Source organism: Triturus cristatus, chromosome 3_2, assembly GCF_964204655.1.
Source record: "Triturus cristatus chromosome 3_2, aTriCri1.1, whole genome shotgun sequence".
Lineage (NCBI taxonomy): Eukaryota > Metazoa > Chordata > Amphibia > Caudata > Salamandridae > Triturus > Triturus cristatus.
This window is the reverse complement of record NC_140584.1, coordinates 216,675,639-216,691,372: the sequence shown is the minus strand read 5'-3', so window position 1 is coordinate 216,691,372 and position 15,734 is coordinate 216,675,639.

The window sequence follows — 15,734 nt, the reverse complement described above, 5'->3', positions numbered from 1 at the left end:
TCGATGGGGGAATCCCTATACCTGGGGATTCCCTCTCTCTTTCTCTGCAGCCAGCGCGGTGCTGCAAAGCCAGCTCGCTCCTCTTCTGGCCAAATAAGGATCCAGCACAGTGTTCATGAGGCGCTTAGAAGCAGGCAGAGGTCCTGCAAGGCAAAAGAATCAGTCCTTAGATGAAGGTGCAATGCAAGGCCCAGGGAGGCAAGCCCTCCTGGCAGCCTCCCACTGGGCCCCAGCAGCAGCACGCCCCAGCAGGAACAGTACACCAAGATTTTTATGGGGTCCCAGCCCCTATATTTATACTACATTTCCCTTTGTGTAAAAGTGCATGGCATGGAGATACCAGTCAGAACTGGTTTAGGGGGGATTTGGAGCACTTTGTTTTGCTCAGCTCCTCTCCTCTTTGTCAGATGGGGGCCTAGTGATCATACACACCACAGGGGGCGGGGCCAGCATTGTAGAGGGAAGGCACAGCCCTATTCAGGTCCCAGGTGCACTTCCTCCCTCCTATCTAGATGCAGATGTCTCTATTCACCACTGGGCTAAATCACCCTGTCCCCTGGAGCCACCCACACCTCCCAGCTCCTGTCACTCACAAGCCAGACATGCAATTCACATCAGACAGGCAGACACATAGCACACAGAAATGCCAACTTCTAAAAGTGGCATTTCTCCACCAGTCACCATAAACCTGTGCACACCATTGTGCCGCATTTATTCTCACGAGTTCATACATTCTAAACTCGCCCCTGCAGTCCTCTCATACCAGGAATTACCATGGACACACATATCCCCCATGCATTCCAATGGGAGGGCAGGCCAATCTCACCACACGTACTCAGAGCGCGCACGCACGCACTTTACATTGTAGCACCAATACCAGGTCGCATGAAAGGCAAAAAGTTTAGGGGTGAACCTGCCCAAAAGGGCTAAGTCCAACACAACCCCCTTCCAGCCAAGACGCAGGGTAGACCAATCATTCCCTTGATGGGCTTCCCTGCTTCGGGCGAGAAAACACGGACACGGGCCCGCAACCGCAGGGACACCCTCCGGTTTTACACCACTCTGAACCAACGTGGTTCCTTCTAAAAAAAAAAACTCTCCTACCAGTTCAGGAACTCTCTCCATCAACTGGTCTACCACCTAGAATCTAAACTCACCGGCTGGCCCGGGGTTAGAGGCGAGGATTCCCTCCCCCTTCACCCCCTTCCAGAGCTCTATAACCCCCCAACTGGATTGGTACCCCTAGAAGGCAAACTGGTCAGGACACTGATTACAGTTGCCCTTCCGTCCACGACATGAAACACCTGCTCCTGGCTCCCAAACCCAAGGACGGTACCCTTTGGTCAGATGAATGCCCGGCAAACCAGGACTTCCTGAGGGTGACACATAACTACTGTGTCGTGTGACAGTCTTCTTGGCACAGAGCTCATGACCTCCTGTCCATCTGAGAGTGCGTGAAGATGCCCCAGGACAGAAGTGGCATCACCATGGCCAATTAATGGGAACTCAGCCCTTCTGGCTGTCCCCTGACCCACTGGTTCTTCCACTGGGGACTCTTTCCCCCCTCACCCTTCAATCTGGACTTCTGTACCCTCCACTTAGAAGTGGCACTGCCAGACACTAGAACTGATGGAGGCCTTGTTACAGACACTCCCAGCTCACCTAACAAGGGAGATCCCCCTCGAAGAACGGTCCCACAGGACAGACTAGGCTCTCTGCCTGGTGTTCCCTCTAAGAACCATCCAGTACTGGAGACTGAGGTGCGGGCACTTTGGGACACAGCCTTATCTCACTCCTTCTCCTGCGAGACAGGATGCGAGTCCCTACAACCTCTTCACTATAAGGTCACCTAGCTGGGCTACTCTGAACCACTTCCACCACTCTGGGTTGGAAGACACCTGCACCATTCTTCTAGTATGTTATGTTATGTTATGTTAGTAAAACTTATATAGCACACGGTTACCCTAAGGTGTCCTGGCGCTTGCTACTGTCCTCCTAACTGACGGTTCCGGCCCGGAAGAATTAAAACAGCCATGTTTTGAGCGCTTTCCTAAAAGCAAATAGGTCCTTGGAATTTCTCAGGCTAAAAGGAAGTTCATTCCAGACCTTAGCTGCCTCGACGGAAAAACTTCTGCCTCCCCATCTAGCTCTCTTTGTGGTAGGTACTACAGTGAGTTTTGCTCCTAACAAGCATAACAATCTTCCAGGCACATACCACTGGAATTGTTGTTTCAGATGAAGTGGGCCTGTGTCCTGGAGTGCTCGAAAACCTAAGCAAAGAGATTTAAAGAGGATTTGCTTTTTTACAGGCAGCCAGTGAAGTTTTTTTATTGAGCTCGAGATAGAAGCGAATTTCGAAGTTCCCGTAAGCAGCCTGGATGCTGAATTCTGGAGCAACTGAAGTTTTTGAAAACTGCGCTCATGCATATTTAAATAAAGACTGTTACAATAGTCTAGTCTTGACATAATCAAGGCCGTAACCACTGTACGCTTACACTCAGCCGGCAGGAGAGGCAAAATTTTCCTCGTGGTCCTAAGGATATAGGAAGTCGCAGACACCACGGCATTCACTTGATCATGCATGTCAAGATGTTCATCCAGCACCACCCCCAGGTTCCTGACTTTTCTGGAGGGTACTGGAAGAGTCCCCATGGCCTCTGGCCACCAACTAGGAGTCCAGAGATTAGCATTATTCCCAAACCGTATCACCTCTGTTTTGCAAGCATTCAAATTGAAGCAATTTTGCAACATCCAGCCACCTACTGCTCCAATACAATCATGAAGCCTCTCATACGTTGCCTTCTCCTGCCCTGGTTGCAGGGAGATCACAATTTGGGTATCATCGGCGTAGGATGTTAAACAAAAGCCGAAAGATTCTATCAAAGGAGCCAAAGAGGAAACGTAAACATTAAAGAGCATGGGGCTCGGGAAAGATCCCTGAGGGACCCCGCATGGAAGCGAAAAAGATTTGGAGACAAACTCACCCAGTGAGACTGTCTGACATCTGTCTGAGAGGAGGGATTTAAGGAGAGTCCAGGCTTTATCCCTCACTCCGCAATCCCTCAAACGGTCCATCAATACTCCATGATGGACCGTATCGAAGGCAGTGGAGAGATCGAGCAAGATTAACACCGCCTTTCCTCCCTGGTCCAACCCTCTCCTAATCTCTTCCGTGGATTTAAGAAGGGCAGTTTCAGTACTGTGTCCTTCCCTAAACCCAAATTGGGTGGGGTCCAAAACCTTGGCTTCACATAAGTAAGAGCTCAATTTAGTGTTCATGTATTTCTCCACCAATTTGGAGGGTAGAGGGAGGCGTGAGATGGGGTGGAAGCTGCTTGGGTCTTTACTGTCTAGGCTTTTTTTAAGAGCGGCAGGACAGACGCAGTTTTCCATGATTTAGGAAAAATCCATTCAGAAAACATAGAGTTAAAAAGAGGTGTAAGAGTCAAGGCTAAAGTTTCAGAGGCCAAGTTTGCAATTGCTACTGGACACGGATCATAAGGTGAGCCTGATTTGGCAGATACAAGAAGCTTGAGTGTGTCTGAGTAGGATATTGGAGGAAAACTATCCATACTAAATTTTAACACAGGCCCTGCCTTGGCGCCATGGGTCCAATCAGTGGGTATACTGCCAACAGGGTCCTTAAAATTGCTAAAAATAGCTTCTACTTTGGATTAAAAAAAGTAGCAATTTCTTCACAAAATTCCTGGCTGGTTAAAATAGTTGCAGGCGGAAGATGAGCAAGTAGATGAGTATCACTCCCCAATGCAAGCTCACTAGAATCAAAGAACTTACACACTACAACAGATGTTGGCGCAGCTCCGGAAAACAATTACAGGACAGGTTCTTTCTGACAGAACAGATTGAACAGCCCTTTAACACCATTTACCGTGCTAACCAATCACCCAAACGTCCAGTGCATCACAACATTCATCCACACTCCCCCACAAGACTGGTGAGACAGCATTTTACTGCCCCTGAAACACAACCTGTCCTCCTCTTAACCGGGAACCAGGTACTATACTCTGAGAACTGGGAATGGAACTACCTGCACTGGACAACATATTGCTGCCACCACTGGATCCCAGCCTTACTGGGGATTCCAGAAAACGAACACTGCACTTAGGGGATAATCTACCCTCCCGAGCTAGTTACTCCATGCCCATTATGTTACCACTGTAGGCCAACCCAAGAAATAGCAGACAGCACAGGGGCAGCACAACTCCTTCAGCTTCAGGCCAACCCAAGAAATAACAGACAGTACAGGGGCAGTAACAACTCCTTTAGCTTGCGCTGCAGGACAACCCCATAAATAACAATCTGCACAAGGGCAGTACAAAACTCCTTCAGCTTTAGGCCAACCCAAGATAGCAGTCTTCACAAGGGCAGTCACTCCTCCAGTTTCTCCGGTTTCTGTCCTTGACAGGGCACCCAACTCATAGTGCAACAATAAAACACATTTCAACAAAAACTGACATTTAAAACAAACTCAGAGACAATAATCCCCAAACATGTGACTATCTAAATGCAGAGCTTGTAGTGTAGCCAGTTGTCACTGCGGTATTGAGCAAACGCAAGTCTTATCCTCACTGCTGACAACCAATGTTAGAACTGGGGGTCTCTAGTTGGCAGAGGTAGGTACCTTTGATAAAATAGGGACCCTTGCTTCTAAGTCAGGGAAAGGGTTTCTCCAATAGTGCAATCCCCTTTCCCCGACCTATGGGTGGGGGTGGCAGGGGTGCTGGGCAACAGGTCCCCTATGAGTGGGAGTGGCAGGGGTGATGGGCAACAGGTCCCCTATGAGTGGGGGTGGGTGGGGTGCTGGCCAACATAAGCCCTATGAGTGGGGGTGGCAGGGTGATGGGCAACAGGTCCCCTATGTGTGGGGGTGGCACGGGTGATGGGCAACAGGTCCCCTATGAGTGGGGGTGGTATGGGTGATGGGCAACAGGTCCCCTATGAGTGGGGGTGGCAGGAGTGATGTGCAACAGGTCCCCTATGAGTGGGGGTGGAAGGGGTGCTGGGCAACATAAGCCCTATGAGTGGGGGTGGCAGGGTTGATGTGCAACAGGTTCCCTATGAGTGGGGGTGGCAGGGGTGATGGGCAAGAGCTCCCCTATGAGTGGGGGTGGCAGGGGTGATGTGGAACAGGTCCCATATGAGTGGGGGTGGCAGGGGTGATGGGCAACAGGTCCCCTATGAGTCGGGGTGGCAGGGGTGATGGGCAACATGAGCACTAGGGCTGGGGGTGGTAGTGGTGCTGGCCATACAACCCCTATGGTGGCATGTTGCTAGTGGACAGGATATGGATCCTCTGGCTGTGTGTGTGACATTTGGCGGGTATGTGTCATTTGTTTGTGTGGTGGGTGTCTGACTTACCGTCTGCACTGTCCGTGTCTGTTCCTGATCCGGTCATAGATGTAGAGTACTGGTATGACCTGCGTGATGGGATTCATGATGTGTTCGTCTCGTACACGCTGCTTGTTGCTCCATCTCAAACCAGTTGCAAGCTGGTCCATCTCGTAGCCGTGGATTGAGTTGTGGTGCGAAACGTAGCTGATATGCTCCTTTTCCGGATGCTGCGACGTGCCGTACGTGGCGACCCGTCCGGCGCGTAGGAAATATTGTCAGGGCAGAAATTGCTATGGAGACAGCTTCCGGGTGACTCGGTTCGGCGTTCTGAGGTATGGCTCAGACGGAGAATGAAGTTTGAATCACAGCCTACGTGTCGGTCGGGTATTTGGCAGTTATGCGCATCGTACTTAATCAACAGGACGGACTGGCTACGGGTACGTGTCGGTCACAAGGTAAGGCTACAGACAGCTCTCGGATAGCTGTCCGACCCGGATCGGAAACGACCCCTTAGTGTTACTACTCTTACTCATTCCCTCTACTACTCCTTCCTTGCTCTCTGGCTTCTTTTCTTTTATATTTCTAACTCAATTTTTTCTAAATATATCCCATATAATCTCCTTATAACTTATAATATATCATCCCTTTTCTTATTATCATCTTTATTTTATTGTACTCTATTACTTATATAAAGTATTTTATTCTAAAATTATTTATTCTATAATTCTGATACAATTCATTCTATTTTTCTCTTTTCATTATAATACATTTACACAAGAATTGTACAGAATTCGTTCATACTGTAATTGCAGTTGTATTGAATTAATTAATGTATTTATTAATCCTGTTGTGATATACTTTTTTCATTCATTTTCCTTTCCTTCTCTTTAATAATCCTTTCAACTTTTTTTCAATCCAACGTTTTAATTATCCAATCGAATATTTATATATTTATATATTATATCATATTTATTCACAAATTGTACTTAATATTTACATTTCATTTTTTCTTCGCATTTTAATGTATTCACTTATTTAGTATGTGTTACTAGTTGTTATTGCTATTACTGTTTTGATGATTAATTGTTTTGCAAAATGTCAATAAAAAATGTCAACACAAAATAAAAACTATTAAACACATGAAATTAAGGTAATAAAATTAAAAAAATAATATTAATATTCAGAAAGCGTGATGTGTCTTTGCAGTGTTGTAATATATAAGCAGTTCACTAATATTATTGCATATAATCTCTGCAGCCCACTGCCATTTCTTATATGTAAGATCCTGTTTTATTCTAAAAGGAGTTTTTTTATGGATGTTGCATGGTGTTGAAAAACATTAACACAACATTTCTATGCAAAATGGCTGTTTTAGAAACCCACACATTACCAGTATTAAACATAAATTAAAGGAAAATTGTATTTTAAACAGTTTGTGTTTGAAAATCTTTCAAGGTCATCAGGGCAGGATTGATTGGATAACAAAGCCCAGTCTAGCAGGGGGCCCCCTGAAAGGCTGGGGCCCTGGACCAGAGCCCACATTGCCCATGCCTTAAAATGTCTCTGCACAGTCACCTGCTGGATATCCCCAACATCTGCCGCTCCTGCTGCCACTGTCCATCCACTTTGGAGCCTGGGTACTGTAGCCTCCAACTCCATGGTGCTGACAGGGCTATAGCTGCCAGTGTGAGTTTAGTGCTGGTGATATAGAGGCAAAGCAAAAGAAATGCAGTGCATCGTGGTCTTCAGCTCGACGGAGTTGGGCCATGCTGAAGCTTACACCAAGCAGAGTTCAGCCAAATCATGTGGTTAGTACTCCAGGCTTAGCAGGGAACCCATACACTCCAGAGCATGGTTGGCAGCTACTCATGGTTTACTCCATCGACCTGCAGCTGCTCCTGCTGTCTGTCATCCTGCTATTCTCTTCCTGTTGGGGAGCCTCCGTGCTGCAGTCTCTTGTTACTTCCATGGTGTCACGCTTCCTTCATTATGGCTTTGCACTGACTGCTGGCCTACAGCTGCATTTCAATATAATGAAAACATGGCAGCCTTCTTAGATGAGGGGATTCTCTGAGGAACACTGTGGGTCGGATTCACAAAGGTAAATATGCCGTTTTGTGTAACTTTACAATTGTTTGCTATTCACAAAGGGATTTATGAGTAGTTTCTTTACAAGTGCGGAGTCTATCTTTTTATGTGCTATGACTCTGCACTCATAAATCTAATACTCGTAAATCTTTGTATGAATGGCAAACAATCATAAACTTACATGAAGGTGTAAGTTTACCTTTATGAACCAGGCCCTGTTTAAATCTGTTGAAATCTGAGCAGAATCTCTTTATGCCTGGCCGTTCACACTTCATTATGTTCCATATAGGGGCCATCTTTGAGGAGAGGATTCCTGTCACATTTCAATTGGGTTCCACACACCGAAGAGCTAGATTACTCTGTAAAAAGATCCTGGCGAATGGATCTTGTTACAAACTCTGCTTGCTCACCTTGGAGTGCCCAAATTGTGGCTGCCTGAGGCAATGTTCTGAGATGCTTTTTTTGTCAACTGCCAATCCATGCAAATTATAAAACTGTGCAATACTCTTGTAAACTGATACAAATGTGCCATGCAATCCACTGAAACCTAGCTTCAGAGGGTGTGCTCATAGTGATGAATGCCTGAACTGGGCTTCCTTAAGCACCTTTTTGTCAATAATTAATGTGAAATGCTGTCATGAGCACTGGCTGATATCTAAAAACAGTCACATTTTATTTAACAAACTAAGCCTGTTCTCTAGTAGTACAATATACATTTGCAGCTTTCTTAAAAGTAAAGTTCTCTTCCAAGATGTCCATAGAAGAAGCATAGAACAAGCAATTGGGCAGCAAAACTGCATCATTTTGCAAGTATATCTTACACAATTTCTTGTAAAAATGTGACTACTTTACAAAGTCCCATACTGTTGTTAGAGTGGTATTTATTCATATCTATCATGCTCATATAAATAGCACTGTTTGGCCATTAGAATGGCACAGTGTGCTTGATGCTCTTGTGACGTAAAGCCCATTGGGTGTGACTCCATTTTGCGTAGGCCCTAACAGAATCCTAGTTAATGGGAGTAACCATATTTCCAAATTTATGCAGAATCATTGTCATGTCTGCCACTGTTGCAGATGCCATCTAACCTTATCTTTCTAGGAACCGTGAAAGTGTCAAGTCATTGAGCTAATGACATAGATATAATACCTGATGCAACATCAGTCTGGAACTAGTGTCTACTTATAACCATGCCAAGGTCAGATAAGAACAATTAAAGACATATAGCCAAATAAGTGTAGTCAGAATTGACCTCCTTTCACTTTATATTCAAATAAGGAAACATCTGGGATGTACACCTTCATGCACATAATCTATGTCAGATATTCCTAAACTTATGTCAGGAATTCTAATCTCTGATAGATTTAGTATATAAGCACTGCCAATTGACCACTTGTCAGGAGAGGTCTTTCGCCCAGATTATCACAAACGATTCTGCCAAGGACAGTCTCACCTACTGCCAGCGCACTTCAAAGATGCTGCATCCCACCTGATGCTGATAAAGTGGAGCCCCAGAGAAAGGCTAGTACCGCAGTGCATTTGCCCTTTGCAGGGAAATCTACTTTCACGCAACCGCTGATAGCGACAGCTCTTATTGTCAACAAGGTATGCAGTGCTTCTCCCAAAGAAAGTCAAGACTTCAAGATTGTTCAACACACCATGCTCTCCTAGTGTAGTGCATTGAAGTAGGTTTTAGGGTGTTCGGTTGTAGATGACATTTTAACCATGTTAGACATTTTCTTTTTATTCTCTTTTACAATGTGCCTTCTTGCTGTTTTTAATTTTATCCTGTGTAGTTTTTTTAGATGTGCTGAGAAACAGATTTGCCCAATTTTAATAAATGCTTTTAGTTTTAAGTGTCAATTCTTCATAATTCAATGTGTAGGTGATATTTTATATAATAATGTAGGTTTGTTTCTGTTACTTTGGTGCCCCTGATACCATTGCAGGTATTGTTAGTAACCTAAAAGCAATACCACTACTTAAACAAGCATTTGACCTATTGGCATTGTAAATGACAATGGCTTTTATTTATGTTTCAAAAACCAAAACATAAATAAAAGACAATGTCATTTACAATAAAAATAGCTCAAAACTCTGGCAAATGCGAGACCTATTGCATTGCAAATGCCTGTTTTCAGATCTGGCAAGTGTGACTTTTTTTTTTCTTTATAAATAAAAAAAAAAATACTGTTCATGCTTGTTTCCAGGGGCTTTCAGTCAGCCCTCATCATCCATTGGTCTGCTGGAGTGTCATTCACATTTCGCTCCTGCCCCCCACAGCATAGGGAACGCTCACTCCAACCAATGGCTTACCTAGCTGGGCGACCGCATTCTGCCCTTTCACACTGTACACATCTGCACAATAAGTAGTCCCTTTAAGTGTCTGGGACTACTGGTGCTATATGTGCCTTTATATTTTAAAAATCTATATTCTGGCTTTTAGACTTGGGTGTTTCACTTATTCATGGAAATGACCGGTTCCCCAACACTGCGTCCAGGCCTCTAGTGTGTTGCGTGGTGTTCATTGAAGAAAAAACTTCACTAAGAAAATAAGCATTGATAAAAGAAAAAAGCTTGGTTGCAAACACCAGGCCTATTGACTTTAACGATGTTTGTTTTCAGTTTTTATTTTGTTAATACACGAGCTATGGCAAATAGCGAACACAGTTTCAAGCCAGACCTAAAAAGGAGAAGGAGCATGGAATTGGCGCGGCACATTTGAGAATCATGGCATTAAAGGGTGAAGAGTAAAGAAAAAGTGAGGATTCACTCTTAGAAAATGAAATGTAAGAATACCAAGCAATGTTCTCATGCCTTGGGCTTCCTCACGGCCGAGAGCACACGAGGGTGTGCTGGCTTTACATGTCTCACTCACAAAGCCACCAAGAGACACGAATGCAGAAAAGATGCAAAGGCCACCCAAATATTGCAATACAATGATAGACGACCTCCAGCTTTATCCACATCAAGTATTATCAATTTTCTATATCTACCACATACCTTACCACACTAGGTCTAGAGGTTTAACAATGATTTTTCAGGACGTGTCTATAGGTGCCCCAGGGACACACACTCTACTTTAATACCGTGCAGGGGAGATAACTTTTTTTAATGTACTTTTTCACCCTCTCTTGCTGTGCATGATGTCCACGATACTCAATGTCGCCTCAGGCAATTCTCAGTAAAGCATAGCTGCTACCCAAGAGTACAAATGCGGAGTTCCTGCAATAGGTTAACACACTGATAATTCACGGACACGCAGAGGAACGGAAAGCAAGCTGAAAATAAAGTCTCTGGGAATGGAAAAGGGTAAACGAGACGAAGGCTTCTGGGGGCGAAAGGTAAGCTGGAAGGAAGGGACGTAAAAGAGGAAAGTCGGATGCAAAATAGGGCAACTGATTGGAGTTTAGTTTGATGTATGGCTCCGGAAAGGAGGTTGGAAAGGTAAGAACAATGGGAAGTAAGGCTGCTGGAGTGAAACAAAGGAAACTGATATTAAAAAACTGAGACAGGGTTTCGGGAAAAGAGAGGGGCCGAGGAAGAGGATGGCTGGAGGGGGATGGGAGAATATACAGCAGGACGAAAACAAATGGTTTGGGAGAAGGGTAATGATATGTGGAGAAACGGATAGCGGAGCGGTGCATGGACTACACTTGCGGCGGCAAGGAAGCCTGGCACTCACCTTGGTTCCCAAAGATGGCCATAAGTCGGCCTTGGAAAACAGTGGCAGGCCACATCCACTTAAAAGGAGATTGACGTCAATAGAGGCGGGGCTGGAGGCTAAAGGCGGAAGTGCGGGACAAAAGAAGGAAAACAAGCGCGGCCCCGGCGAGCCTCGCATACAGGAAGGGGAGTGGCCACGTGAAGAGAGAGGGGGAGCAGGAGGTAAGCCCGCGAGTGGTGCGGAAATCACACAAAACTACTTAGAAACACAAACCCCGACCGTTTTCTTTAAACAAATTAGAGATTCCATCCAAATGACTTCATTGGATCCGCTTTGCCCTGCGGGGCCAGACTGACACAGCTAGAAACATGTGCTACCCAATATCCCTAAAATGTGAAAGCAGTTTATGTTTCTGGAATACCCCTGGCTAACAAGAACAAAATGTCTGAAATGTTTACAAATGAGGCTTTGCATACTATTACAGCAGTCTTTTGCATCTCAAACTACAAAACTCCAGCGAATTACCAGGATGCAATAAAAGCTATGACAAGCTTCCAAAAAGCTTAAAAATAAATGGAATGAACACATGGCTACTATCTAATTGTATTCATAGGCAAAGTATCAAATATGCAAATCAGGCTATTACAAAGGAGACCTGGCCGCAAATCTCTGGTAGCCACAGGGCATCTATTCAGCATTTGGTTTAAAAACCAAAAACAAAAACAAAATAAGACAAGCCCGGCGGAGCGTGGCGCGCGCGCTTGGCGGGGGCGGGGGAGCGCCTTCCAGGCAGGGGAGCGGACCCTTTGAAGTATGATGCCGAGGGCGCCAGTGGGCTGAAGCGCTTCCCCAAACGGATTGCATGGCGGCACGATGCATGTGATTGTGCGCGTGCTCGCCATGCAATTCACTTTTGGGAGCACTTTGAAATGCCCCTTTACTAGAGTCTCGCATAGCGATTGCGTAAACGCAATAGCTAGGAGAGACCTAAAAATGTAATAGGTAGGGTTCTGTGGGACTACAATAACCTGTCTTTCACATTCATTGTTGATGCTTTCAGTCGAATTCACTTGTCTGACCCGTGGGTGGGAAAGCAAATCTTGTAGAACTCCTCCAATGGCATAGTTTGTGCAACAGTTGGCGCGCAACAAGGGACCTATATCTTACGGTTACACCGTAAGTAGTTCATTTACTATTCACACACACGTGAACCACTATATGTAATTACAGAGATGTCTGTAGTAATTACAATTACATCCTACTGGGGATACGGGAGCACCTATTTTGGTAGGGTTGTCAAGCTTGAGTCATAAAGGTTATTCCCCATTTTCTAATTCTTTGATTCCAATTTCAATTGAATGTGTTCACCATGGTGGCACCTATTGTGATAGCGGCCAATTATAGGGAGGCAGTCACTCAGTGAATGCTCAAGGTATCCCTGATGAAGGGGGCAGTTACTTTTGTAATAGCAGCACACAACATGCATGCCTTTTAGTCATTTTAGGCATGGGTGCAATTTGAGCCTATCAATCCTTACTTTGGTCAGTTTTGTACCTACACAGCTGTAGACCCGCCAGCACACTTTAGGGCGTACCAAGATTTGGAAATCCCCTTGACTTACCAGAAACACATGAAGAGGTTCGCAGGACAATTACCACACATGCACAACAATATCTGTTTGGGACCTCTGAGAAATAAAGGGGCTACCTGGCCAGTCTTGGCTGGCTACATGCCTATTCCTCACCTCGATAACCTAGTACCTGTTGAGGTGATCGGGGTTATGAACTATAAAGTTGCCTTATACTGGAGACTCATAAAGTTCGCACAAGTACTTTGAGCTCGAGATCTGCTCCCACAGGGGACCAGACACTCCTGCACAAGTACAAACTATTAGTAAACGCACTATTAATGCTATCAGGTGAAAAGAGCCCATGAAGCATGATGAAATGACCTTCTGGATTGCTTGCAAGACCAACCAGTTTGAAGCAGTGTATCCAATCACTACACCCCAAGGCAAACATAGAATACTGACTATGTGTTAGTTTGTACTTTTTAAATATTTTTTATAGGGGTTTTATATTGGACAGCTTTTAGAGGATATTTGCTGGTTTTTTTTAACATGTATTACTATATTTTTGTAAAGTCCTTGAAGAGAAATTGATTTTATATATGTGATGTTGTAAATATTCTTGTCTTTTATGATCAATTTGGTTGAAATAAAGACTAATAAATGAAATGAAATGACTATGTGTCTTCCTCTTGGGATGGTGTGCCTGTAGAGGAGTGTAATACCTGGGGAAGAATCTTTGCATACATTTACACCAACAAGAATGGCACGCCTACATTGACAGTTCTCCCTCATGTACCTAAGCTGGTACAGAATGAGCATGAAGGTGCATCAGCTCTGGAATTAGGAATGAAGTTAAGGGGGAACATTTCTACAGTTTACTCTATCATCCTAAGCAATATAAAGGGAGAATCACGTTTCGGTTAAAGATCGTGAACAGGGACTACCGAAAATAATCGCATAACTTTGCACCTCTGTGAATCAAGATATTTTGGGTGCATGACCTGTTGAGCCACATCTAAAACCAAAAAAGTGACACTGAGAGATCCATTGAAGAAAAATCTGCAACAGAAGAGAAGAAGAAACAGAGAGACAAAGAGAACAGACAGACTGGATTGCCTGTTTCTCAGAAATCCTGAACGGTAGGTTATAATTGATGAGATTGCAAAAAATTAAAAAACCCTGACTGGTATCAGCATTTTGATAGCTGGTCTTCATGTTTTTTTTCAGGACACTAATGGTAAATGAACAGAGAGAGAAGAAGTTGATGCAAATACTGAAGAAGGAAAGAGTATATTAGAAAAAGTGAAGCGAAACATGAGACTGACATCAGAGTAAAGAGGCAGGAGAAAGGATTGGAATCTAAAACTCTATGGGGCTTATTTAAAAAGTCTCTTGAGCCGCTTGAGCATCACTTTTAATATGGAAAAAAGTGACGTTCCGGTGGCACAAGGTGATTGTAAATAAACTCCTACGAGTGCATCGTTCCACATGCAACAGATGAGGGTAAACAGATAATATCAGGCCTAGCTATTGGCGAATCATCTAATGTACTGCTTCCAAGCTCTGGAGAGGAATTAGAAAAAGAAAAAGATGCAAGTGTTGGTTGTGAAATAGGGGGATTGCATTACATCTCTGACAGGCTGAATACCTCTGTTCAGGTGAAGTGATCTGAACTAAGCTGTCCCGAGTCAGCCTATAAATTGACAAAACAGAACAAAGATATGATGACTGACGGTGCCTCCAGTGGCTCTCCCCCAGCATGACATCCAAACTCCCACATGAAACTGTGCATAGACGTTGTGAACGGAAGACTAGGAAATTGCACATAGAGTGCTCTTGCTGGAGCAGAGTTTTCTTTTAGAAAATTCTGGGGCTTTTGAAGCTCTGGCATGTCTATGCGTTTTATTGATTTATTAATAATTAACAATTAATTATTTGTCTTGTGCAAGTGTGTTTTACTAATCAACCTGTTTGTCCTAACATAAGAGAAAGTTACATGAGGGTTAGCTTATTTGTGCTGTTCTTGTATTTACAATAACGTGCAAGTTTTCATGTTTAAACGTTGCTGTGTGCTATTTATTTGAGCACAAAATGCTGTCTGAATTAATGCTTTTTATGTCGCAAAGCTAGATAAATGCATACACATAAGGGTATTAGTGGGGTTAACACTGTTTAATCATTATGCTGTAGTAACGTTGTTTTTATTTCTTTTAATTGAGATGGTCTATTGTGGCCTATGGAGGCCTAATCCATGATGGCTAATTTTGAGAACCTGGCCTCGAGTGAATATTTCTGTGATGTGGCAAGAGAGACCCCTGCTGGAAAAAGGTCGAAGACAACTGACCATGGTCCTTCTATGAAATTTTCCATGAGGACGGCAGCAGCTTTGGGTGTTCTCCAAGAAAAGTGAAGGTGTCCTTGGTAATCTCGAAAGGACAATGGAGCCTTAGAGGGAAACTCTGAACTGTGGCTCGATGGCCGAGGAGGAATCGGATTAAATGTGTTACATGTTTTATTTCCTTGGTTCCTGTTCCGTAGTTCACGTCTTGTGACTTTTCCTGAGCGGAGATTTACAGATGTAGCAATGTTACATTTCTTCCTTCTCGTTCTGCTCAGTGATACAGTTTATTCAGCCAACTTTATGTGTGTTTCTATTGTATTTTTCACTATAAAAACTGTTAGTTTAGGGAGGGCTCTCCCCACTCTTTTGGCCACCTTCACGCGTTGCTGAGGATTGATGCTGAGGACTCTGTCCTGACAGACTTTACCGAGAGACTGGTCCTGACCCGTTCTGACACTTAGTTAGAATAGGTAACTATGAGAAATGATTTATTCTGATTTACTTTGACTAATTTTAGATAAAGCAATATAACTTTAACATGGTGTTGAATATTCTTTCTCGTCAATTATTGAGTATATTTTGATTATTGTTGTATAGATTGTATAGAGTATGATTAAGGATAACCATCATAATTAGGTCCTATCGTCCTAGATATAGATGCAGGGTTTTCTTCCCACAGGTCTTATGCTGGTAGAGTATTTGTGCGTATGTTAGT